At 44.9% G+C, this 26838-nt stretch overlaps 1 pseudogene; it reads left to right on the top strand.

The window, feature by feature from the left end:
• Positions 1–26838, top strand: part of LOC134206272 (solute carrier family 52, riboflavin transporter, member 3-B-like) — a 38317-nt pseudogene that overhangs the window by 2836 nt on the left and 8643 nt on the right.

Raw genomic sequence — 26838 nt, 5'->3', positions numbered from 1 at the left:
TTATACTCTAATGTTAGTTTTGGGGAACCGAAAGACTCGCGGTTTGGTCGAGGTTAGGGAATACAATTATACAATAGGAAAGGAAGGGAATATAGGATGCTTAATTAATTACAAAGCTGATGTTCACACAGTTGAAATCCTTGGCAATGTTTCACATCTGTAATGAGACAAACATTTTTTGGGAAGACAGCAACAAGAGGAAGGCATACGAATGGGATTTAACGGTAGAATTTAACCGCTATTATGCCTTTAAAAAAAACGCAAACATGTGAAACTAGAGTCCAATAAAAGATTTGACACTAGACAAATATTATGAACATAAACTGAATCTAAAATACAGAAAAATTAGCACAAGTTGGTGAAAATTTAAGAAAGAGGTCCTTAGCCTTTTACCCAGCAACTCCTATCCCTACTTCCTCGTGTGAACGAAGGATGGTTCTCCCAGCAGCTCATGCAACTCGTGGTTCATTCGCCTCCTCCACGTACCGTCCGCCATCTGCACTCCACCATAGATGGTACGCAGCACTTTCCTTTCGAAAACTCAAAGTGCGCGTTGGTCCTCCACGAGCATCGTCCAGGTCTCGTATCCGTGAGCGTTTTGTAGATTGTCAGTTTGGTACGGCGGCGAACTCTATTCGATCGGAGCGTCTCGCGGAGATAAAAGTACGTACGATTTCCAGCCACTATGCATTTCCGAATTTCTCTGCTAGTATCATTTTAGGCAGTCACCAGTGAGTCCAAGTACACAAATTAGTCTAACACCTCGATTTGTCACCACCGATACAAACTCGCGGTGGGTGGCTCACATTGTCTTCTCTTGAACCTCCTCCTATCATGTACTTCATCTTCGACGTGTTGATGACTAGTCCGATCCGCTTGGCTTCCCTCTTCAGTCTGATGTAGGCTTCCCCCATCTTCTCAAAGTTACGTGCCATAATATCTATGTCGTCGGCGAAGCCAAATAGATGGACGGACTTATTGAGAATTTTACCACTCGTGTTAATCCCTGCTCTTCGTATTACCCCTTCAAAAGCGATGTTGAATAGCAAACACGAAAGACCATCACCTTGCCGTAACCCTCTGCGCGTTTCGAAGGGACTCGAAAATGTCCCTGAAACTCGAACTACGCACATCACCCGATCCATCGTCGCTTTGATCAACCGTGTCAGTTTATCCGGAAAACCGTGTTCGTGCATTAGCTGCCATAGCTGGTCCCGATCGATTGTATCATATGCGGCTTTGAAGTCGATGAATAGATGATGTATGGGCACGTTGTATTCGCGACATTTCTGCAGTACTTGGCGAATGGCGAACACCTGGTCCGTGGTGGAGCGTTCGCCCATAAAACCCGCCTGGTACTGCCCCACGAACTCCCTTGCAATTGGTGCTAGTCGACGGCATAAAATTTGGGAGAGTACCTTGTAGGCGGCGTTCAGTAATGTGATTGCGCGGTAGTTGCTACAATCCAGCTTATCGCCCTTTTTGTAGATGACACGCAGTGCATCACAGTGCACAGACACAGTGCCTCACCACCGTGTTTAAAAAGCTCTCCTGGTAGTTGGTCAATCCCAGGGGCTTTGTTGTTCTTCAGCCGGCCAATCTCCTCCTGGATTTCCTGGAGATCCGGAGCCGGTAAAATTATGTCCTGCGCGCGTTCTCCCAGGTCCATCATCATACCGCCATCTTCGTCTGCCACATCGCCATTCAGGTGTTCTTCGTAGTGCTGCCGCTACCTTTGGATCACCTCACGCTCGTTCGTGAGAAGGTTCCCGTTTATGTCCTTACACATATCAGGCTGTGGCACGTGGCCCTTACGTGAACGGTTAAACTTCTCATAGAACTTTCGTGAGTTATTAGCGCGGTACAGTTGTTCCGATTCTTCACGGTCTAGATCTTCCTGCTGGCGCTTTTTCCTCCGGAAAATCGAGTTTTGTCTGTTCCGCGCCCGTTTATATCGTGCCTCGTTCGCCCTCGTGCAGTGTTGCAGCAATCTCGCCCATGCTGCATTCTTCTCTTCCATTAACTGCTCACATTCGCCGTCATACCAGTCGTTTCTTTGATCCGGAGGCACCGTGCCAAGTGCAGCGGTTGCGGTGCTACCAATGGCGAATCGAATATCTCTCCAGCCGTCTTCAATAGACGCTGCGCATAGCTGCTCTTCCGTTGGGAGTGCCACTTACAGCTGCTGCGCGTATCCTTAGTCTAGTCTACCGTCTTGTAGCCGCCCAATGTTTAGCCGCGGCGTCCGACTTCGACGTGTGTTGTATACAGTCAAGGGCTTTGAGCGCAGGCATACTGCAACGAGGTAGTGGTCGGATTTAATATTCGCACCGTCGATTAGAACGTGGTCGATTTGGTTTTAAGCTTCTTGGTTAGGTGATCTCCATGTGGCCTTGTTGTATATTTTTGCGGGGAAAGAAGGTGCTTCGAACTACCATTCCGCGGGAGGCTGCAAATTTTATGCATCGTTGGCCGTTATCATTCGATACGGTGTGCAGACTATCCGGTCCGATGACCGGTCTATACATTTCCTCCCTTCCTACCTGTACGTTCATGTCGCCGATGACGATTTTGACGTCCCGCAGTAGGCATCCATCGTATGTTTGCTCCAGCTGTGTGTAGAACGCTTCTTTCTCGTCGTCGGGTCTCACTTCGTGTGGGCAGTGCATGTTGATGATGCTATAGTTGAAGAAACGGCCTTTCATCCTCAGCTTGCACATCCTTGCGTTGATTGGTTGCCACCCAATCACACGTTGGCGCATCTTATCCAGCACTATGAAGCTGGTTCCCAGCTCGTTGGTGGTGTCACAGCTTTGGTAGAAGGTAGCCGCTCGATGCCCGCTTTTCACATTATCTGTCCTGTCCAGGAAATCTCCTGCAGCGCCACGACGTCGAAGTTGCGGGGATGTAATTCATCATAGATCAACCTGTCGCAACCTGCGAAACCTAGCGACTTGCAGTTCCATGTTCCAAGCTTCCAATCATGATCCTTTATTCGTCGCCTAGGTCTTTGCCGATTATATCGAGTCGTATTATCTCTTATATTGCTCGTAATTATTGGTTTTCCAGGCGGCTTATTGGGCAAAGCTCCTGTCTCGTCGGAGGGCCGTCGTGTCAGATCTGTTTTGTGTCCCACCTGACACCAGGACTTAGGCTTGTGCGCTTTGAGCGGCACACAGTCGCTTTGGTGGGGCCTACTTGCGGATACATGCAGCTTTTTATAGGAATTTAACAGGGCCCACTGTCAAACCCTACAGCATCCTAGGAGAGCCCCACAACTCACAGATGGCCTGGGGAGGGATCGTCAAACCCTTGGACATAGTCCCTGCTGTCCCTAAACCATGCTTTATTGGGTAAAGGATTTGTTTTATCTTAACCTTTTTCATCCTACCCTTTTTTTGATAAGCTCTGGAAGTTGAGAGCTTTTACCGTTTGCAGTTAAATCTATAATACTTATAATAATAAAAGTATTAAATCTCTTTTTGTTTACAGATACAACAGCACGATCACAGTAATTAGATGTCATCCTTGAACTTTTCTCATCGTTATATCTAAAATATTTAATCACATACTAAACTTGAACGGAGAGAACCCTCTACAAGTTCATGTGATAAGCATATATTGTCACCATAGAAAGAAACGAGCATCTTGCTTCTTATCTGCTCGTTAATAGGCATTCAATTACGATTGCCGGTATCAGACCGTCTACGAAAATCCCATCGACTCAGCAACTACGTACGATTGTTTTATATAAAACAACACGCTGCCGGTTGTACAGGGAGGTAGATGTACATTGTACATATTTGCTCAGCGAAAATCTCAAACAGCGTAGAGAAGCATGCGAACTGGTACCGCTGATAGGACTTCGGCGGTTGTAACTGGAGCACGCGATCACGACCACCATTATGGCGGGACGGACCTTGACGGGCGTTTCGCCAACGGTGGCGTCGCCGCCGTTGTCGATGAGGAGTCCGGCCTTTCAGTTGATTCGCGACGTTCCAAAAGTGCGAACATCATCGATTGCTCGTCTAGTGCCAACTGTAGTCGCAGTCCGCTGAATAACGTGCCAGCCGCTGCCGATGGTGATTGTCTGATTGTGAGGTAAGCTAATGGAGGTTGGATGGGGTGGAGAAGAATTTCAATTCCAGTTCGGTTTGCGATTGCAGTTAAATTGTACCTATCTTAGATAAGGCCACTGGCCCACTGATGAGAATGATTTTTAAATATGTTAAATATCTAGCTGCAATTACAGCACAGTCATGCAACACTTCTTAGGGAAGATCTAACAATTAGATCTCAAAGACTAATATCCTGTTTTTGGGGCGGTCAGTAAAGCATCCTTCGAGATTACATAGAACGATCGTGTTTTAGATTTTTTTTATTTTCTCAAACTAAGGCAGGAGTGGCCTGTGTAGTGCATAAAGGTGTTCTTCATTGAGCTCGGTCAATGGCTGCACGTCGCCAACCACATAGTCTGCTTTTATAGAAAGCATGAATTAGCCAAGTATGCAATGCTAATTGTTAAAGTAGAGTGGGACAAGAGTGCGCGTGGGGTAAGAGTACGTTTTCGATTTTTGGTCAAAGGTCTAAATAAATTTGAAGGATGTGAGGTAAAAGTATGCAGGAACAGATGGGGCAAGAGGGAGCAAGTGAACCTTTAAGTTCTAAAGACAAACCAATATCTCTGGCCGAAATAGGACTACTTTCAAAGCATCCACAGCAAAGAAAAAAAAATACAGAAACAAAAATCGAACATTATCACAAGTTCGTCTTTTAAGGATAATCTGAAACCCTTTGGTGTATGAAAGGACATAAAGAACAAAGCGCTAATATGCGCAAATTTTCGGTATGTACCATATCGTCATCCAAAATGGTCACATTACCCATGAAAGACCGTACTACTGAAGGTGATGCTGTTCATACCACACTTGAATCTAATAGGAGGGCTTGTTCATCTGAATTCGAACTTAAAACTCTATTGAACATGCATTAAGAGGAATTCTAAGGGAGCACACTTTCATCGAAACGATAATATTTTATTTGAACAAAGATGAGCATCCATAAATTACGCAACGCTTAGCTTGGAGGGGAGTTGAATTTTCGGAAGGAAAGTGCTGCGTACCATCGAGGATATGTTCTGATGGATTTAGACTGATGGACCTATTGTACTCCCAAGCATTGTTGAAATCGATGTTATTCTACCTAACGTCCACCCAGGAACGGCTTGGATAGTGACGTGATGATCACTGTACCTACCACGTCATCGTGTTCCTGGGTGGACGTTAGGCAGAATAACAGCGATTTCAACAATGCTTTTTCTCTCATATGGCCCTCTGCTAATCATCAGTCTGTATTCATTTCACACTTGCCGCTCGCTTGCGGTGTCAATCGAATCTGTATCTTCATTACTTTCATCTACTCCCTTTCGCTTTGAGTAGTATAATTATCACCGAAAAAAGCCAATAAATTAATTTCGATCTATAGCACAATCGACTATAGCAGGAAACGACTATTTAACAGCTATTTCTTCAGTCATAAATAATCACACTCGACGTTCTAGGCAAACACTATACATTTATTAACATTTTACAAATTTATTTTGATTTATTATCTAACATTTACACTTAATCATAACAACACACAAAACGGCAGTGTTGGTAAAATCACTTATAAATCTCAATCAACGAGCGCTCCCGTGCGAACGAAATCATCTGCGATTTTATAGGAATGCATCACGCTTGAATTTTTCATGTACGCATCATTTCACTCTTTTGCCAAAAAATCATTTTGGTTTAGAAACGCATTTGAAATCAATTTGGGGAAAATTGATTGCTTATACATACAAGAGTGTCTACCCAAGCAACCAGAAGTTCAGATTTTACTTAAATTTACTCTCAACCGAACTAATTGGTTTACTATGGTTCACATCAAGTTCCAAGCATTCTTAACGGAACTTTAAAGTTCACTTAAAGTTCCGTTACATACAAAAAATTACTTAAAATGAGAGCTGATTAAGCCAAAATAGCCCTTCTTATCCGAACTTCTGGTTGCTTGGGTAATATATTATGCAACAAACGTCAATTCACTGTTTTGACGTAGGACTTATGTCTTTCTTTACTATACTGGGTATCATTTAGATTTTTGGAAATCGAGAGCGTTACGCTGGAAGGGAAGATTTTGAATGCTACTAGCGCCTTTATCTTTCGATGGATTTTCAATATCAATCGACTCGGATACTCTCCACCATTTTGCCTATTTCATTGAAACTTAAGATTATTAACTATAAGCTATTGCAAATTTCAATTCTTGTCAAAGTAAGCAAAATTTCATATGTAACCAATCCCGTGCATTCCTAACACGGACATCAAAATGCGGTATGTCACGGGCCTTCGAGTCTACCGGAAGATTTTCTTTGTGTAATGTGTATAAAAGAAGCAGTGCCTGCCGTGTGCGAGTCATTTCAATTTGTGGCAGCAGCGCGTACTGACGTGCTTTTTGCTCGCGCATTTTTCGTTTCGTTCGTTCGTTGTTCACCTACACAGCGACAGCATGCAGTCACCAGCGGTATAACTACCGGTGGGTCTGCGAATATGCATGAAAGAAGTGGGCGCATTTGTTTGTCATTCTGTGCTTGATGATGGTCGGATGCAGTGGTGTCGGTTGCGATGGATGCAATCGCCCATCGCATCGCTCGGAATTCACGGCTAAAGGCCGATGATGGCTGAGGCAGCAAGGGCAGCGGTGGTGGATGGAAATGAAGAAAATTTGAGAGATTTGGTCTGCTCATCCACGAAAAGTAATTGGTTTCATAATCCACATGATCCCGGGATGGGTACGAGTCATGTCATATGACTGACTATATGTTAAGTTGTGCTTGGTACTAACCGACACGTACATTAAAACATTGTTATACTATAACAGTTCTGATTCCCCAGCAAAAAAAAATCAACTACACTGATGAAAATAAAAATTTGATCAAATTAATTACTTTCATTTATTTGCAGAAGGCATTAGCAATTAAGGTCACTCCTGACGGAATCCAATTTTCAAAGTACTCGCGTTTTCAAGGGCACACCATTCGATACGGAAGCAACGCACAACTGTCATTTTTATTTTTTCAGCTTTGCTGCGTCGCAGCATGCGTGAAAAAATAAAAATGACAGTTGTGCGTTGCTTCCGTATCGAATGGTGTGCCCTTGAAAACGCGAGTACTTTAAAAATTGGATTCCGTCAGGAGTGACCTTAAGGGAGCACAATCAGCAATAGTGTTAATATCTAAAAAAGTCCGCAAAAAATTATTTCCAGGAGCATATTTAAATAAACTTTATCTTATTCTTTGTTTTTCATTTTCTGAGAAATTGTATTATTAAATTTGACGTAGACTCGGAGTTTGGAATCAAAACATTAAATAATAAGGGTTACTGCTCCTTGACTTGTTTCTTATTGTAGTGATTTTTTTCAGCAGTAAGCACGCATGTTAGCAAAAAGAAGCAACGAAATTGGTGCTGTATTTCTTTGTTTGGAAAACGAGATAGTTCCCCCAAAATAGCACATTTTGCCCAAGTTTGAAAATTTTATAAATAGAATTTTTAAACTTCAAATACTATCATCAATAAGAAATCTATAAATGCCCTACATTTGCTTGAATAAATAAGGGCTTAAAAGTAAGAAACAAAGCAATTTCAATTATGTATTTAATTATTAGTTTTATTTCCAGAAGTTTTGAATAAACAAATTGCTAATATTTCTACACAGCATGGAAGTTGTCGTTTCCAATATCAATACTATAATGTATAATTAGGGGCCTCCTTACCCGTGCGGTAAAACGCGGCTACAAAGCAAGACCATGCTGAGGGTGGCTGGGTTCGATTCCCGGTGCCAGCCTAGAAAATTTTCGGATTGGAAATTGTCTCGACTTCCCTGGGCATAAAAGTATCACCGTGTTAGCCTCATGATATACGAATGCAAAAATGGTAACTTGGCTTAGAATCCTCGCAGTTAATAACTGTGGAAGTGCTTAATGAACACTAAGCTGTGAGGCGGCTCTGTCCCAGTGTGGGGATGTAATGCCAATAAGAAGAAGAAGAAGAATGTAGAATCAAACTCCATAGATCCAAAAGTTAGAAATTAAATGTAAATACGCTATGTTTATACAAGTCCTACGTCATCTCGCGGTTATGTTGCAAACATTACCTATTGCTCGTTTTTAACGAAGGAAAACAAAAGAAAACCTACGATGATTCAAATGGATGATTCAACTCATCCATGAGTTTTTGGGTGCTGAGTTGGGTGCGTTTCAACTCACGCTTGATTTGAATCATCCATGAGTTTTGAGATTTTGAGTTTTTACCAACACTGCAAAACGGATGAAAATAATTTCGTGCGCAGCCTCCACGTGCGGTTGGTAGGATATTTACAACCAAGATCTATATCTACTTCCTACTATCATCCAACCTCGACCGTGACGAAATTGCTCGAGTCTGGCGAGAGTCATACTTATTGCTCTCGGTATCATTGGTAATCAAAATCACCACCGTATAAGTACGATATACGGCTCGCCCAACCGGATCAACAAGATCGAGGTGTTTTGGTTATCTTCTACTGTTCAGGGTGCAGGGTTGAAACTTGGGTTTGGTGTCACTCTTATAGACAACGGCAATGGTGGAAGTGATTCCTATACTTTGAAAGTAGGCTGCGAGGCCGACTCGGGTGCTCACCTCTAACATGCACCGTGAGGCTGACATGGATGCTCACTCTACTTTTCTCCGCCATGCCTCGAGGTGTCGATAGCGATAGGTACCAACAGTTCTACGCTACGACCCTCCTACCTCGGCATGTGCAGTCCATACTAACACCTATGCGCTCACTCTTCTGCCATGCCTCGTGGTGGCGACTGCGGTTGCCACCCGCTGCGACACTCTTACCTCGACATGTGCAAACCTCTCTTATTCATTTCCCCACGCTCAGCCTGTTTTCGCTCTAACTAACCAATCATGAGGCACGGCAAATGCTGGGTAAAGCGTACCATTGGTACTTCGCGTACCTGAACGAATAAAATAGACCCCATCTCGCGGTCCTTAGCCTCTTACCCAGCAACTCCTATCCCTACCTCCCCGCGGTGCTGGCCGGGATACGAGCAACCTTAGCGAAGATCGGGTAACCAACCCCGGTGGGAACTATGGTCGTATGCTGACAGGGAAGGGGGGTTTGCTCCTATCCGGAGGTGCAAATCTTACTGAGCGTCTGTTCTCCATGTCAGGATCGGCTCACAACAGCGTCTGTTCTCCATGTTAGGGGCGGCTGATCATCTCTCTAAGTGAATCTGTGCACCGGGAATAAGGAGGAATGGTCCTCCGGAAATTTAAGGGGTTTGGTGTCAGCATCTGCAAGCCAGCCTTTAAAAACCATACGCAACGAACAATCAACAAGAGAGTACGGACCGAAACCATCGGCAAAGACCACTGCGACGAAAAGGGACTAGCGATAGGAAACTCGGTTCGTGGAACTGCAAATCTCTCAAGTTCATCGGGAGTACACGCATACTCGTCGATGTGCTCAAGGACCGTTGATTCGGCATCGTAAGGTTGCATGATGTTTGTTGGAAGGAATCAATGGTGCGAACGTTTAGAGGTAATCATACCATCTACCAAAGCTGCGGCAACACACATGAGCTGGGAACAGCTTTCATAGTGATGGGCGATATGCAAAGGCGCGTGATCGGGTGGTGGCCGATCAATGAAAGAATGTGCAGGTTGAGGATCAAAGGCCGGTTCTTCAACTTCAGCATAATCAACGTCCATAGCCCACACTCCGGAAGCACTGATGATGATAAGGACGCATTCTACGCGCAGCTGGAACGTGAGTACGACAGCTGCCCAAACCACGACGTCAAAATCATCATAGGAGATTTGAACGCTCAGGTTGGCCAAGAGGAGGAGTTTAGACCGACTATTGGAAAGTTCAGCGCTCACCGGCTGACGAACGAAAACGGCCTACGACTAATTGATTTCGCCGCCTCCAGGAATATGGCCATTCGTAGCACCTACTTCCAACACAGCCTCCCGTATCGGTACACCTGGAGATCACCACTGCAGACAGAATCACAAATCGACCACGTTCTGATCGATGGACGGCACTTCTCCGACATTATCGACGTCAGGACATATCGTGGCGCTAACATCGACTCTGAACACTATCTGGTGATGGTTAAACTGCGCCCAAAGCTATCCGTCATCAACAATGTTCGGTACCGACGACCGCCGCGGTATGACCTAGAGCGACTGAAGCAACCTGATGTCGCCACTGCATTCGCGCAGCATCTCGAGGCAGCGTTGCCGGAAGAGGGTGAGCTCGATGGGGCCCCTCTTGAGGACTGCTGGAGTACAGTTAAAGCAGCCATTAACGACGCAGCGGAGAACAACGTCGGGTATATGGGTCGAAGTCGACGGAACGATTGGTTCGACGAAGAGTGCAGACAGATTCTGGAGGAGAAGGACGCAGCGCGGGCGGTCGCGCTGCAGCAAGGTACCCGGCAGAACGTGGAACGTTATAGACGGAAGCGGAGACAGCAGACCCGCCTTTTCAGGAGAAGAAACGCCGCCTGGAAGAAGCGGAGTGCGAGGAGATGGAACAGCTGTGCCGTTCTCAAGATACACGCAAGTTCTATCAGAAGCTCAACGCATCCCGCAAAGGCTTCGTGCCGCGAGCCGAAATGTTCCGGGATAAGGATGGGAGCATCTTGACGGACGAACGTGTGGTGATCGAAAGGTGGAAGCAGCACTACGAGGAACATCTGAATGGCGCTGAGAGTACAGGCAGTGAAAGTCAAGGCAGCGGAGGAGATGACTATGTCAGTTCAGCGGACGATGGAAGCCAACCAGCCCCCACCTTGAGGGAAGTTAAGGATGCCATTCAACAGCTAAAGACCAATAAAGCAGCTGGTAAGGATGGTATCGGAGCTGAGCTCATCAAGATGGGCCCGGAAAAGCTGGCCACTTGCCTGCACAAACTGATAGTCAGAACCTGGGAAACCGAACAGCTACCGGAGGAGTGGAAGGAAGGGGTTATATGCCCCATCTACAAGAAAGGCGACAAACTGGAGTGTGAGAACTTTCGAGCGATCACCATCCTTAATGCCGCCTACAAAGTGATATCCCAGATCATCTTCCGTCGTCTGTCACCATTAGTGAACGAGTTCGTGGAAAGTTATCAAGCCGGCTTCGTTGACGGCCGCTCGACAACGGACCAGATCTTTACTGTACGGCAAATCCTTCAAAATGCCGTGAATACCAGGTCCCAACGCACCATCTGTTCGTTGATTTCAAGGCGGCATACGACAGTATAGACCGCGTAGAGCTATGGAAAATTATGGACGAGAACAGCTTCCCTGGGAAGCTTACCAGACTGATCAAAGCAACGGTGGATGGTGTGCAAAACTGTGTGAAGATTTCGGGCGAACACTCCAGTTCGTTCGAATCGCGCCGGGACTAAGACAAGGTGATGGACTTTCGTACCTGTTGTTCAACATTGCGCTAGAAGGTGTCATGCGGAGAGCCGGGTGTAACAGCCGGGGTACGATTTTCAACAGATCCAGTCAATTTATTTGCTTCGCGGATGACATGGACATTGTCGGCCGAACATTTGCAAAGGTGGCAGAACTGTACACCCGCCTGAAACGTGAAGCAACAAAAGTTGGACTGGTGGTGAATGCGTCAAAGACAAAGTACATGCTTGTGGGCGGAACTGAGCGCGACAGGGCCCGCCTGGGAAGCAGTGTTACGATAGACGGGGATACCTTCGAGGTGGTCGAGGAATTCGTCTACCTTGGATCCTTGCTAACGGCTGACAACAACGTTAGTCGTGAAATACGAAGGCGCATCATCTGTGGAAGTCGGGCCTACTACGGGCTCCAGAAGAAACTGCGGTCGAAAAAGATTCGCCACCGCACCAAATGTGTCATGTACAAGACGTTAATAAGACCGGTTGTCCTCTACGGACATGAAACATGGACAATGCTCGAGGAGGACTTGCAAGCACTCGGAGTATTCGAGAGACGGGTGCTTAGGACCATCTTTGGCGGTGTGCAAGAAGACGGTGTGTGGCGGCGAAGAATGAACCATGAGCTCGCCCAACTCTACGGCGAACCCAGTATCCAGAAGGTAGCTAAAGCCGGAAGGATACGATGGGCAGGACATGTTGCAAGAATGCCGGACAGCAACCCTGCAAAGATGGTGTTCGCTTCCGATCCGGCAGGTACGAGACGGCGTGGAGCGCAGCGAGCTAGATGGGCAGACCAGGTGCAGAACGACTTGGCGAGCGTGGGGCGTATCCGAGGGTGGAGAGATGCGGCCTCGAACCGTGCATTGTGGCGTCAAATTGTTGATTCAGTGTTATCTGTTTAGATGTTGACTAAATAAATGAAATGAACCAATCATGAGTTAGCCATGCTTGTCGACTGCTTCTCGGCGCGCCAGATTCTCTGTTAACTGCAGGTAATCTGAGTGGTTGCAGTCGAATCTGCATTCCCCTTCTCCACCGCTTGGCACATCCTCTGGATAAAGGTATCCGCGATTGTGTCCCGACCGCAAACGTCTAGCATAGCTCTTCTTTCGACGTCGAAACGAGGACTTACGAACAGTATGTGCTCTGCAGTTTCCTTGACACCTGGGTAGTCAGGGCAGACGGGGCTCTCCGCGTGCCCAAACCTGTGGAGGTATATTACAATAAAAAGTTTTACGAACATACAAAAATAAATAATTAACACTACAATCAACAAATTAAAATAACTGACGATCTTTCTGTGCCCCGAGAGAAACGTCCAATGTGTTACCCATTGCAAGATGTGACGAGGTTTCCTTATAAGATTTTTGTCCATCAGTCAAATCCCGCTAATGTGTTTTCATTGCGCTTTGCATTTTGTCTACAACAGCCAAGGCGTTGAATACATAGCTCTATTTGGTGTAGGATTCAGATCCTATTTGGGCACCTCGATAATTCTGTACCATGTAGCACCAGTAATATAAAGTCTGTGTCTGGGAATCTCTCTACTTATAATTTTAATTGCCTATCTTCAGGCCCAAACACAGAACATGCAGGAACGGAACATACACAATTCCAATCAGACATTTGTCACTTACAGGTAAGATAAAATAAACCGTAACACAACCTTCAACCAACGGGAACGAAATTTTTGTGGATGGTCTAGAAGCATCCACAAAAATTTCGTCAATTTGATTGGAGGAAAGGTGTTGAGGAGGACGATTACTTCCTAATCTAACTTAAATTACGCAAACTCAAACAAATACTCCATACAACGATGGAACTTCGAGTATTGCTAGCGATACGGTAACGAAAGACGGTAAACGAAAAAAACGAATTCCTGACGCATCACACATTGATGCCAGAAAACAGGAAAGAAACACCACACTTGGTGACAGAACTTAAAATTACTTAACTTACAACTAGGTAAGTGAAGAATCTTGTCCTCAACACCTGAGTTACATGGTTTTCGTCGGGGAGCCATATTACAATAAAATTATTTTACAAACATACAAAAATAAACACTTAACAACACATTCAACAAATTAAAATAACTGACGATCTCTCTGTGCCCCGAGAGAAACGTCCAATGTGTTGCCCATTGCGAGATGTGACGAGGTTTCCTTATAAGTTTTTGGTCCATCAGTCAAATCCCGCAAATGTGTTTTCATTGCGTTTTGCATTTTGTCTACAACAGCCCGTTGTATACATAGCTCTATTTTGGTGTAGGATTCAGATCCTATTTGGGCACCTAGAAGAATTTTGTGCCATGTGGCACCAGCAATATAAAGTCTGTGTCTGGGAATTCCTCGATTTATAATATTAATTGCCTATCTTCTGGCCCAAACACAGAACATTAAGGAATGGAACATACACAAATCCACTCAAACGTTTGTCACTAACATGTAAGATAAAATGAACCGTAACAGGTACTGCCGGAAGCAGCCATGGCCTGACAGGAATTGTGCTATATGGAAGTGAACTTCCCCATTGGGTCTCCCCACCCAGCTCGATATGTTAGGTATCAGTCGGTGGATCCACCTACCTTTAGAAGAGTTCTCACCCAGGATGGGCCGCGGTACCTAATAAAAGTAGCCTACGCTGCCGTCCCAAGCATATCTGTCCCATGTCGATTTTTATAATTTTTGAGTTTTATGCACCAAACGTTCTAAATTAATGTATATTTTATTGTGAACAAATAAATACATATACATAGTTTGTTCGAAAACTTGGCGAAAAAATATCGGGTCATTTTGTCCCATTGTAGAATTTCCAAGCATAACTGCCCCATTGAAACAAATTTCATACAACATGTATTGAATTACTTCGAAGAGGCCAATTTTCATTATCAAATCATTCAGAGAAAGATTATGGGTTGTGGGTGAAAAAATGGGTAAAAAGGTTAATCCACCTAAAATCGTTGATGCTTTTCTTGTGCATTATGAAAATTGAAAAGTAATAATTGAAGCATATTAAGATGATTTATATTAAAACTTAAGTGAGAATAGTCTCTCATTTTTATTCGCATTCTATGTATTTATTTACACTTTTTCTTCTTTCCTGCATTCGTATATGATGAGGCTACCCGAAAATTCCTTTGACCGTGAGTCCAACCAAGACCCCTAAGCATCATCGCATTGTAGTCGTGCTTCTATAACTGATTTATTTGGAGCTGAATTGTGTATTTTTGGATTTATTGATCGAATCGTATCAGCCAAAACCTATATAAAAGTTCATTTAATCATCATACAATGTTCTGTGAAATCGTTCTGTAGCATACCAACTGTCGTTTTTGCAATTCTGATGTCAATCGAGCAATCAGAACCAATTTCCAGATCGAATGAGTGCCCGACTAGAAGGTCATATCAAAATCATATCATCCTATGTTATTATGTTATACTAAATTTTTATAACAAAATGTGTTAGAAACATGGTGCAGGATGTTGTTAAAATATCTAATTTTCTATCAAAAACTGCACGACTGGAAACAAAAAACTATCAAATTTTGTTACAATTTTATCATAAAAATAACATATTTTGTTAGAAATTTATAACAGAATCAGATACAAAATATATTGTTTCTGTGCAGTTGGAATTTTTACAGGTCGTGATAGGGCTACAGATTGCGATCAATAATCATAATTTTTTTGTTTTTGTCTGAACAAGAATATTTTTTGAGAACATGAAATTACCAACATTACAAATAAGGCAACCTTCTCAAATTATATCAGCGTTGTGATATCTATGGCTGGGAGATATTGCTACATCTATTTTAATTGCCTACTGTTGGGCAATTCGGTGTTAAGCATTTTTCAAATCATATTATGATATAATCCTGTTACAACATTTGAAAGATAATGGCTACTGAGAACTAAATTGTATCAAAATAAGTTATAAATATCACAATATGTTACAATTGTGTTAAATTTTTGTTATGCTCTTCTAGTCGGGTGACGCAGGTGTATTTTCCTATACATTTTGGATGAAATCCCCATACAAACTTCATATCAAATGCGCCAGCTTATGCAACAAGTGATTGAGCTGAAATTTTCAGAGATTGATTTTCTCACCCAAAGACACAATCCTGGGGGGTGCCCCATGGAATTAGACAACTTTTTGTTTCCTGGGCTAGTCTAGTATACATATACGATATGTAGCATACCGCAAGAGATCTTTCTCGCAAGCTGTCATGATAAAGAACTGATTCGGGAGGCTATACCTCATGATAAATTTCTTTTAAAAAGCTCCAAACGCGGGTATCACTGGTTCTGATGATGCATTTTTACTAGTTCTACACAGATATGTGGTTCTCAACACAAAATTAATGAGAACAATGCGAGAACCATCACTTCTCTGTGGGAGCTGCCTATCCGATCCTGTTTTTTCGCACTTGTATACAAGTTTGATAAATTTGTTATCATGGCTTGTTATGATTCGGAACAATTTTTGCCTTTCTTTTATCGTTGTTCGTTTGAGCGTGCTTACAGCGGCACACTAGGAGTTAACTTTTTAAAATCAGTATGGCGAAAGGCATCTTAGTTTCGATTTCTCAAAATTAAGCACCTTCAAAGAAAAAATATTTGGACACCTTCCTACATAACTGGTACCAAATAGTTTTTCATGAAAAGTTTCTAATTTTGAGAAAACCCGCGTTAGATGTCTTTCACTGTACAAATTTCTGGTGGTTAGCTCATGCTAGCTATTTTGCGCATATACTATAGCGCCTGGATGTGACAGCGGCGAATAGAAAATCAGCCACTGCCAATAATACATTAAGAGCGATTTCTGCAAACCCTGCTTACTACTCTTGATGGCCTTGTTAAAGGCCAGTTTCGCAGCTCGAAACACTTCACGGCGGTCCGCTTTTTCATCCTCGGTGCGGGCACGTTGCATCCTTCGTCTAGCCTTGAGGCAGGTTGATCGAAGCGTCGCAATCGCGGGACTCCACCAGTATACCGGGCGTCTGTCATTTCTCGGCAGGGTTTTCCTCGGCATGGTGGCGTCGCACGCGCGTGATAGGACAGCTACCAACGCATTCCAACTTAGACCTTCAGTGTTGGCTTCCAGTCCCAGGGCCGCGGTGAAAACTTCGCTGTCGAAGTGATTGTCACCCTCCAGGATGACAAACGGAACGCCAATCCATGACTCCACCCCGTTTCTTCTGAACGTGCTAGCGAACCATCATTGACTAGCACTGCGCCGAGCTTCGCTACCGCTTCTAGTAACGCTTGACCCCTTCGATTGATGCAGCGGCTGTCCCACTGCACTGCCCAAGTTTTGAAATCTCCTGCTATGACGACCGGCTCTGGTTGAACTGTTCTAATGGCCACCTTGGTGGGGCATCGACAGGGACGTTTTACGGGTCGGACAGGAGGGCGACATCGGTTCATGACTCCGAGACCAGCTGCCACTGCAGCTGCTGGGCAATTAAACAGTGATTAAGATTTAGCTGTGTTACTTGCACGGCTTCTTCTTGCTTGTCTCTCCGATGGTACACGGATATCCACCCATAACGTGGTTCTAGGCTTACTTTTTGCTTACGCAGATGAGGCACTTTGGTGCCTTATCGCATTCCTGCGCCTTGTGCCCTTCCTCACCACAACGACGACACAGGTTGCTACGGTCTGGACCCTTACAGTTGTAGGACTTGTGCCCCAACTATAAGCACCGATAGCATCTGTCCACTGAAGTCGGCTGTAATTTGATCACTGGGCATGCAGACCAGCAGATCTTTAACTTCCTCGCCCCATTACTTTTTTGGCTTCCGCAACCGGTAAAGGCATCGGTTTGGGCACCTTTGTCGGCCTTCTCTCCTCCCCCATCCGCCCGATAAACGTATCCTGTTCTCGTCTTGCGACTCGAACATCCTGGCGAAGCATCCGAAGGATTTGTTTCAGTTCCTTACTTATGTTCTGCCTTGCGCTCGCGAACTCGATGATATCACCGAGTTGCTCGGCGATCATCCGCATCCCGGGTAGTGGCCCGCCGAGCGTGCTAACAGCGCTGTACCCCATCACTGCTGTCTCCCCTGCTAGTTGCAGCCTCCGTCACTCCGCTCTCCGTCTCCATCGGAGGAGACCTCACCAAACCCCCCTTGGCAAAAGGGTTTACCACCTCCATGCCTAACGCATCGCCAAAAGGATTATTTTTAGCTTCACTCATTGTAATTGGGTTCCCCTTGTGGCTGCCGTCAAATCCTACTGGAGTGGTCGCCTTTAATGATCCCATGGTTATCTTTGCCATGTAAGGGTTGACACTTACATGTTCATAGCCAGATCAGCGCAAGTTAGGAAAGGGCATAATCCCATCCAGCAGGTAAAGCTTGGTGGCATGATGCTACTAGGCCTGCCACGATTTTGGGGGACGGAAGACAACCTAGCCATTATCCCACTCGCCGTTTCGAGTCAGTGTCACCCGGCTCTACTAAGAGAGTAGAATGTCAGACTGCCAGCCCTCGCTTTCACAATATTACGATATCCAAGACAAGGTCCGTTAACACGGTAATAAAGTTAATTAGTTCAGTGCGTGTTGGCTCTTGTTTCGGACGGCAGAACGATCGCGCGATTTGCCGAAATTTTGTGTTTTGTTTTGTTTTTCCCTTAGGACGGTTCGTAAGTAAATTGATGAATATATTTTATTACTTTTACAGCATATATTGTTATTGACAAACGCTCTATATTGTCGAATAGAGCTCCTTATTATTCACCTTTCCCACTAACACAAATTTTCCTTCCCGAGACATCTATGAAGGTAGTATGGGTTCCCTGCATCTTCACTAGTAGATGTTGAACTAACATTCCTCCCTTCCTTCCGTGATTGTAAGGACGTGGCCAGGTATACAACTGCTACTGTATAGGAAAAGGTACTAATCCCAAGTACCAATTTGCGACAATATACAGTAGATTGCTCAATTCAAGCTCTGTCTGGTAAGGGGGCGGGTGTCGCGGGAGAGGGTTCTCTTCGTCGACTTCCCCTCATTTGAATGAAAGTGACAGGCAGGGAGTTTCTTTGCAGTTTATCATCTCAGAATGCAAGTTCGCATTGTTTTCTTTCGTTCTGAAGTGATAAACCACAGAGATATCTGTTGCTTGTCACTTTTGTTTAAGGGAGGGGGGATCGACGGGGAGAGTCTTCTCTTGCGACATTCGCCCTTATTCCAGATGGAGCTTGAATTGAGCATTGTATAGCCACCCACGATTTGTACAATCACATATGCTATGCTATGCTATCCAAGACAAGACGCGGCCAGGATGCCATAATCAGAATCTCGCTAGCATTGATCCTGATTTGCCAATTGGCAGTCCCTGGGCTCATGTGCGCTTTGAGCGGCACACGGTCGCTTTGATAGGGCCTGCTTGCGGACACATGCAGCTTTTTGTAGAGGTTTAACAGAGCCCACTGCCAAGCCCCACCACATCCTAGGCAGGCTACCTATCTCACAGAGGCCGTGGGGAGGGGTCGTAAAGCCCTTGGAAATAGTCCCTGCTGCTCCATGGGCTGCGAAATGGTGAGTTGACATCCGGGAAGGGGCGCCTAACATAGCTCTGGTCCTCACAAGTTCCAATACTCACGCTTCCACGGGTCTTCCGATGACAATTGACCGCCAGCTAAGGGTTGCGTACTTAGCTGGTAGTGCAGCCTGGGCACTGTTGTCCTTCTGACATCAGCTAGAGTGAGAGGGTGCGTACTGTGGGGTCTGCCTAGGATGTGGTGGGGTTCGACAGTGGGCTCTGTTGAACTTCTATAAAAAGCTGCATGTGTCCCCAAGCAGGCCCTATCAAAGCAACCGTGTGCCGCTCAAAGCGCACTAGCCTAGTCCCGGTGTTGGGTGGGACTTTAAACAAATTTGACCCGACTGATCGAGCGTCTGTCCACCAATTAGGTGCGGCTCCAACAGCGTCTGTTCTGGCATCCAGCGGCTGAGTATGAAATGCTATTCCCCGGAAGCTATACCTAAGATGGCAGCCCCATCCCGGTGGATAGGGAACCTTGGGCCAACAACCTACTGTTCCCGAAACATCAATTTGTTCGAGAATCCGATAATGAAAGAATACGGACTGATTTTACGGCGACGACTCTTAGCGCGAAACAACGGACACGAATAAGAACATGGAACGTTTTAACCCTAGCCCAGCAGGGTAAATTGGCACAACTTGCCAATGAGGCACGCCGCATGAAGCTTGAGATCCTGGGACTGAGTGAAGTCCGTTGGCCAAACTTTGGAGAACACAGAACGCCGTCGGGACAAGTTCTGCTATACTCTGGTTTACGAGGTGAACACGCTCCCCGGCATCGCGGAGTTCGCTTCCTACTAAGCGCTCAGGCACACTCTGCGCTTATGAAGTGGGAACCTATAAGTGAAAATATAATCGTTGCCAGATTTAGAACACGGGTCCGAAACCTTACTATAATCCAATGTTATGCGCCAACCGATGCTGCCGATCTGCAAGACAAAGAGAACTTCTACAGTCAACTCAATGCCGTCGTAGATAGAATTCCGAAGGGTGATATCAAGATCTGTTTGGGCGACTTCAATGCGAAGATCGGATCCGACAACTCGAACCATGAGCGCATTATGGGATGCCATGGTCTCGGAGAAATGAGCGAAAACGGAGAGCTGTTCGCAGAATTTTGTGGTAATAACGACATGGTGATCGGGGGATCGCTCTTCCCTCATCGACCGGTTCACAAGGTCACGTGGGTCTCCCGTGACGGCTTTACAGAAAATCAAATCGACCACATCTGCATCAGCCGAAAATGGAAACGGAGCCTTCTTGATGTACGGAATAAAAGTAGTGCCGCCTGCGCATTGCGCGGATTCGTCGGCAGGAGGAAAGAGTTGGACGACGATTCAACACACGCCGACTGGAAGATGCCACGGTGAAACGGTCCTTCGTTGAAGAGCTGGAGACGCGTGCTGCAGATATTCCGGAAGGTGGCAGCGTGGAAGACCAATGGACCGCAATCAAGAATGCCTTTATCGCCACCAGCGAGAACAATCTGGGCGAACTACGCACCCAGAGAAAACAATGGATCACCTATGAGACCTGGAGGAAGATAGAGGAGCGAAGAGAAGCCAAAGCCGCGATAGAGCGATCGAAAACCAGAGGAGCCAAAGTCTTAGCCCGTCAACGATACACGGCTCTTGAGAAGGAAGTAAAACGCTCATGTCGACGGGACAAGCGAGCGTGGGCAGACTCTCTGGCCGACGAAGGAGAGAGAGCCGCCGCAACCGGTGACATTCGCCTCCTCTACGATATCTCACGACGCTTAAGCGGGGCGAAGATGAATGCAATGATGCCTGTGAAAGACGCGAATGATCAGTTATTGACCGACCCAACTGACCAGCTGAAACGCTGGTTCGAGCACTTCGAACAACTTTTTCAAGTGCCAACCAGGCCATCACCACCTCGGCATGATCTGCCTAGGATCCGACGTATAACACGTGTCAATACCGAAGCTCCATCACTGCTAGAGATTCAAACAGCCATACAAATCATGAAATCGAATAAAGCCCCAGGGGTCGACCGCATATCAGCCGAGATGCTCAAAGCTGACCCCATGACATCCGCTCAACTTCTGCATCGTTTATTTCGTAATATCTGGGACACCGCAACTTTCCCGGTCGACTGGATGCAAGGTATCTTAGTGAAGGTGCCCAAAAAGGGTGACCTGACTGTATGCGATAACTGGCGAGGCATTATGTTGCTGTGTACCGTTCTCAAAGTTCTATGCAAAATTATCCTAGCCCGGATTCAGGAGAAGATCGATGCGACTCTCCGGCGGCAGCAGGCTGGATTCCGTGCAGGAAGATGCTGTGTGGACCATATTGTCACGCTCCGCATCATTCTGGAGCAGGTCAACGAATTCCAAGAGTCCCTTTACTTGGTATTCATTGACTACGAAAAAGCTTTCGACCGTCTCAATCACGAGAATATGTGGGGCGCCCTGAGACGCAAGGGGGTTCCTGAGAAAATCATCGGCCTCATCGAAGCACAGTACGAGGCCTTTTCGTGTAGAGTGCTGCACAATGGGGTCCTGTCCGACCCTATCCGGGTCGTAGCTGGTGTGAGGCAAGGATGTATTCTATCACTGTTACTGTTCCTCATCGTAATCGATGAGATTCTGGTAGAAGCGATTGACCGTGAACCAAACCGCGGGCTGTTATGGCAGCCTATAACCATGGAGCACCTAAACGACTTCGAATTGGCGGATGACGTTGCACTACTCGCGCAACGGCGCTCTGATATGCAGAGTAAGCTCAACGACCTTGCCGATCGCTCCTCCTCGGCAGGTTTAGTCATCAACGTCAACAAAACCAAATCGTTGGATGTAAACACGGTGACTCCTTCCAGTTTCACAGTAGCCGGGCAACCAGTGGAGAATGTTGAAGCTTCCAATATCTTGGTAGCCAAATGGCGTCAGACGGCGGTACCAAGATCGACATAGGCGCACGGATCAAGAAAGCAAGGGCTGCCTTTGCGAGTTTAAGAAATATCTGGAAAATAGGCAGATAAGTGAACGCACCAAAATACGAATTTTCAACTCTAACGTGAAATCTGTGCTGTTATACGCTAGCGAAACATGGTGTGTATCAGTGGAGAACACTCAACGGCTGCAGGTGTTCATTAACAGATGCCTGCCGTATATAATTCGGGCCTGGTGGCCTCACAACTGGATCTCAAACAACGAGCTCCATCGTCGTTGTCACCAGAGGCCGATAACAACAGAAATTCGGGATCGGAAGTGGGGCTGGGTCGGCCACACTCTACGTAGGGGCGGAAACGAAATCTGTAAGCAAGCATTAGACTGGAACCCAGCGGGACATCGCAGCAGAGGCAGACCCAGAGGCTCATGGCGGCGAAGCCTCAATAAAGAAATAAAAGAAGTCGACCGAAATCTAACCTGGCAACAGGTTAAAGCGATAGCCGGGCATCGCTCAGGATGGAGATCTTTCAAGTCGGCCCTTTACACCACCGGAGGTGTACAGGATCCATAAGGTAAGGTAAGGCTCCCATGAAAAAATGTGTCAAACACAGTACATTTGGCATAATGCGCACACAAAAAAGTTAAGCGTGTTTGAAACAGTTTTTTCGACCGTTAAAGGTATGGATACACAGAAAAAAAATACGTGGTAAAAATTACTATTTCGTAGACTACGCTTCATTTTTAAACCAACCATGAAATTTCAGTACAGTAGACGTTCGATAACTGCAAGTCATTTAACTGCAATTCGATAGTTGCAACAGTTTTGTAGTTATCGGACCGCTAAACTTCAAACTGATGTCAAACTCAATGACAGCTGCATTGCGCTGCACATTTAGATGCATTTTTATTGCATCTGACGTAAATCATGGAGTAGCAACTACGAAATGCACGGTCTTCATGTTCATCATTCCTCAAAAAAAAAAAAATCGCGAATTTACGAAAGGGTGAATTCCTCATTAAAACACGCAGGCTCATTACATTCGGTTTCGCTCTAAACACAACCGAGTTTACGATCATCATCAACAATAATACAAGAGGCATGTAAAGTACGCATTTGCCTGGAGCTTCAATAAGCTCTTATAATTATTATGCCAAATGGTCGTTATGCCAAATGGCCCTAAAATCATTGTGAGATTTCTTGTTTTTATGCCAAACGGTTGTTATGCCAAATAGTCCTTTTGCCAAATGACTCCTGGGGTATTCAAATCGTTATGCCAAATGGCATTATGCCATTTAGGGTAGCCCCATCGGAGGTCACCAGGGAGCCCAAGTACATACACGAATTCGCCAACCACCTCGATTTCGTCATCACCGATTCAAACTCGTGGTGGATGGCTAATGTTGTCCTCTCTTGAGCCTCTTCCTATCATGTACTTCTTCTTCGACGCAGTGATGACAAGTCCGGTCAGCAAAGTTACGGGCTGTTATATTAATGTAGTTGGCTGCCATCCATTCACGTGATGGCGCATCTTGCCCAGCACTTTGAAGCCGGTTCCTAGCTCGTTGGTAGTGCCACAACTTTGGAAGAAAATAGCAGCTTGATGCCCGCTTTTTTACACTTCCTGTCCTGTTCAGAAGATTTACTGAAGCGCTACGACGTGGTTGTTGCGGGGATGTAATTCATTGTAAACCAGAGATTTGAAAACAGATAAACGTCTGATCTCAGTGGTTTACATTCGATTGTAAAACCTCCTTATCGGAAATAATATTGAAATAGTTTTACAAATTGTTTACGGAAAATCACAACAAAGTAACATGAAGCCGCTTCTGAATTAAATAGCGAAGTTTCCTCAACGGTAATATGTAATAGTAAAGTAGCGATCATTTTGCAATCGCAAGATCAGGAGGTCACACTACTGTCGATCTGAGATTTGCGCTTTGATTCAACATTGGTCGTATTATGATTTATTGAAAGAAACTGAATATAAATAGACCATATGAAAAAATCAGCGGAAATACGTCATTACTAACAAGTAGGATTCCATTAGAATTTTCTTACATTGCTTGTGATGTTCATTCGAATTACAAATAAATGTTTGATATTTTGGCTGGACACTGTATCATCAAAGTTTAATTTAAACTCTTGAAAAAAAAAAATCACGATCAATGTTCGGTCCGAACTTATCATCACCTTTGAACTGTTTCATGATAAGTACACCGAAACTCATTAGGGCTTGAAATTACGCTCCTGGACAGCATTCATTCCCAACATTGTTGCTAATCTTATCTGCTACCAGAGTAAACGATTTAAATGGGTGTAATTAGCGAGGTTATCATGACTATTTCTCGACTTTAACAATGCCCAACGAGCTGCATTATATGGAGTGCATTGAATATTACTGACGATAGCAAATAAAATTCGACTGCGGATTTTCCGATTTGATTGCGGCGCGTATTAGTCTAGACCTGTCTAGACTTAATAAGCGGTAGGTATGTGGATTCGGACTTCGGCAAATTATATGGGGAACTTGGGCAAATATCCTTAGATTATAAAATCCTATAAGTATGTTACAAGGCAAGATCTAGTACACTGTAGTTTAGTTCTAACTATTTCTGTTAATACATAAACGTGTAGTTAAGAGAGTATTCTTTTCTCTTAAAAAGCAAATCTCAAGTTCCAAACTTTAGGTTTAAGACGCCGGAGCTTTATTACAGATGCGCAATGGTTTGAGTCATTTTATTGAACAACTTTAATGACGAAACCTTAATCTAAAGTGGCATTACATTACGTAGTGTGTTGCCATGGTAGTTTGCATGATTTCTAATTTACGTCAATAGTTCGTACCTATAAAAAAACCTTTGTTAATATTTCATAAATGCAGATATGCTGGTATCTAGCGGGGTGGTCTTGACGTCGAAACTTCATAAATAGAAATAAAACAATAAAATATTGTCATCTTGGTAATTAAATTTTCTCTGTAACCGGCGCGGCAACGGTACCATTGTCAACCATTGCCTAAAATCACTTAGACGCAATCCTATTATTGAATCCAGACTCTGCCGGTGCAGGTATCGGTCGTTATCTAATCGCTTCATTATTAACCTGTATAGACCATATCACAAGGTCTTTATCGTTCTACCCTTGTTCAATTTTGCTAACGACCGCAATAACTCTATCCCATTCCCGTTTCGTTGCAGTCCGTCGTCGTCCGTGCTGACTGAAAGTTGCTGCCTGCTGCGCAAACCGCAGACAATGAAGAGTAAACTAACGGGCGTGCGGGAAACGCTCCAGGGCCGCAGTCTGCTGGTGGACTTGCTGGCGATACTCTTCGGTGTCGGAGCGTGGATCGGAGTGAACTCGAGCTACGTGCAGCTTCCGCTGCTGGTGGCTAACGCTCCGGAAGGATGGAATCTGCCGTCGTATATGGTGGTCATCACCCAGCTTGAAATGTGGGCCCGCTCATCTACACCGGGCTGCAGAAGGTCCGGCTTTCAAGCGATTCGTACATGATCTACGCGGTGTTGGTGGTCGGTACGGTGGGTGCCATTTGTATGGCATTCCTGTACGAAGTGACGGCGTACGTGTTCGGTGCCGATCGATCTGTGGCGATATTTGTGTGTGTTTTTGCACTGGCACTGGTCGGTTGCACAAGTTCGGTGCTGTTCATGCCTTACATGGGACGATTCCGGACAATCTATTTAATCACCTATCTGATTGGGGAGGGGCTCAGTGGGTTTCTACCGAGTATTGTTGCACTGATCCAGGGCGTTGGAGGTAACGCTGAGTGCATACCGAATAATTCAACGGATGAAGATGCGCCCTCGTTTATTAGCTACACGCCGCCTCCACGGTTTGGATCGATGGAGTACTTCATCTTTGTGTTTGTGGTGCTGATCATCAGTACGGTTGCTTTCACGATACTCGATAGTCATCCGCGTTGCCGAAAGGAGTACGCAGCTGTGGTGATCAATCACGGCAACGATTACACATACGAAACCGGTCAATCGTCAGCAGATTCGGTTTCGACGACCGAACAAACAAAGCTCGAGAAGAGCAAAATCCTCTCAAATCGTAACTATACCTATCTCATGGTTCTGCTGGGCATCTTGTGCATGTTCGGGAACGGAATCTTTCCTAGTATACAATCGTACTCGTGTCTACCGTACGGAAATGTGGCGTACCATCTGACGGTCACATTGAGCACGATGGCCAATCCGGTGGCGTGCTTCCTGGCAGTATTTCTGCCTCACACATCAATACGGGCAATTACGTCGATATCGTTGGCGTCGGTCGTGTTTGCGGCGTACGCACTGACGACGGCGTTCATGAGTCCTTCGCCGCCATTGATGGGTCAAGCGATCGGGGACGTGTTAGTGGTAAGTAGACAATTTTCTGTATACCTATTCGAAACTATCTAAATCATTTAGACAGCTACACAAAAGTAATTATAGTGGTATATTGGTATAGAAAAAGATTGACGCTTAAGTTCCATTTGTTTTTTTTATTGAACATGTTGATTATAAAATGAAATTTTGCACCCAATCTGTCTTAGCCAGTAAAAAAGGTTTTTTTATAACAGAGGTTGTTGGAAACAAATACCATTAGTCGTTCAAATAACAAAACTTGTGATAAAATATCTTCTAGTTTAAACAAATACGTTACTAAATATGTTTTTATTTGAACAAAAATATAACTCGATGTGTTACATGACAATAAAATGATTACGAATTATGTTATTGAAGAAAACAAAGTTATTACTGGTTCTGTTACAAATATTACTATTCTTTTTAAATAAATCTTATTATGTGCACTCGCTTGACTGTGGATATACAACAGTAAAGCACATGTGGAGATTGAACAAATCAAGCATC

The sequence above is a fragment of the Armigeres subalbatus genome, chromosome 1, assembly GCF_024139115.2.
Source record: "Armigeres subalbatus isolate Guangzhou_Male chromosome 1, GZ_Asu_2, whole genome shotgun sequence".
NCBI classification, from domain to species: domain Eukaryota; kingdom Metazoa; phylum Arthropoda; class Insecta; order Diptera; family Culicidae; genus Armigeres; species Armigeres subalbatus.
The sequence above is the reverse complement of the archived record's forward strand: the minus strand, read 5'-3'. Positions and strand labels throughout refer to the sequence as shown.